This window comes from Cariama cristata, unplaced genomic scaffold (genome assembly GCF_000690535.1).
Source record: "Cariama cristata isolate BGI_N322 unplaced genomic scaffold, ASM69053v1 scaffold14542, whole genome shotgun sequence".
Classification (NCBI taxonomy): Eukaryota; Metazoa; Chordata; class Aves; order Cariamiformes; family Cariamidae; genus Cariama; species Cariama cristata.
In genome coordinates, this window is record NW_009605648.1 from 1 (window position 1) to 1,620 (window position 1,620).

A 1,620-nucleotide genomic window follows, 5' to 3' on the forward strand; every position below is an offset into this window, starting at 1 on the left:
ACCGGTGCTGTGAGGGCCTGCAAGCCCCCGCGGTGTGGTAAATGCAGCGGTGTGGGAACAGCCGCGACCTGCCAGGCCCTCCGTGCAGCCCCAGCTTTGCCTGCCCTCGGCGGCCGCTGAGCGACCCTGGGAGAGCGGGGCCCAGCCGGCGCCCCTGGGGAGGTAACAGGGCGCTGGGGAGCCGTTGGGACCCCTCAGCCACACAGGCCAGGTAAAGTCCGGCAGTGAGGGGTGGTGGCCCCATACAGCTCTGAGGACGTCTGGGGAAGAGAGGGGGCTTTGGATCTGTCAAACCCCACAGGCACTGTGTTCAGTCGGTTCAAACATTCACTAAGGCCACAGGACAGTCCGGGCCTGAGCTCTTCCTCCACCCAGAGCTGCCAGCACCAGCTGATAGCCTTCCTTTCCTGGCTTTCAGTGCTTTTTAGTGCCCCCTGCCTGGGGGCATCCTGAGTTCATTGGTGCCAATGGGGCAGTCCAGATTCCTCACTGGCCTCTGCCTGATCACACTCATTCATTTCATGTGCCACATAGGAGGGTTCAGTTTTGCCTGGAAAGCAACTGAACAAGATGGAACTATCTCCAGGGCTGTCTGAGGAGCTGTTGCTTCACTGCTTGTGGCAAATAAACCAACCTGTATGGTGGGATGGGAAAAGTCCCATGGGTCCACTGAAGGGCAGAGCACAACTGACAGCAATAGGATGCTGTTCACCCAGCAATTGTTGCCCCAGGCCACTGGCTTTGGGCCTCATCCATGGCAGACAGCACAGGCAGGTGAAGCACAGTCAGGCACAGGTGCTGGTGGTTACCATGTATGGATGTGCACATCTCCAAAGTGAGGGTTTCTAAGGACCGGGAGGAAGGACTGCAGCTGCCTGTGTGCTCATTACAGTACAAGCTCTTGCAGGGAAGAGCACAGAGCTGAATGCTCGGGGCTGCTTTTGTAGGGACATAGAGAGGAGTTGAATCATGAGAGGACAGAGGAAGTCCAGTGGCATATGGAGGTGCAGGGAGCCAGGCAGTGGGATAACCTGCCCTTATGTCAGGAAGTGAAGATGAAACTCGCTGCTGTTGCTATCAGCAGCAGAAACCAAAGGCCACAGCCAGTGCAGTGGTGCCTTTATGGGGGTGTACAATGTCTGTCGGAATGGGGACACTTGGGATCCCCCAGTGCTGCTGGAGGAGGGAGAGGAGGATGAGGTAGGGGGACACGGCAGCCCTTCACCATACTGTCCTGAGGGCTGGTCAAGCAACAGGGGCTTACAAGAGTAAGAGCACCCCTTTACCCCCAGCACCTGCCGTGGGGAATGTGAGAAGGTGCCACCAGGAGGGACTGCCAGGAGCTGACTATGTACTCCTGTATTCAGTCTGCAGGACACTGCTAGGAGTAGCTGCCTGTTAAGAGCAATGCAAGGGGGACCCGAATTTGAATGTGCTGGATTTGAACTAGCTCTAAAGGGAAAATCTGCATCCAAGGAGGGAAGAAAACCTCTAGCAACAGTAATGCAGCTGTATTGTAGAGGATGATGCTGAGCACACAGCAAACCCAGCATTGCTGCCCACAGTGAGGACTTGAGACCCCATGTGTCATCGTTCCCCCCCCCCCCCACACACTCACCA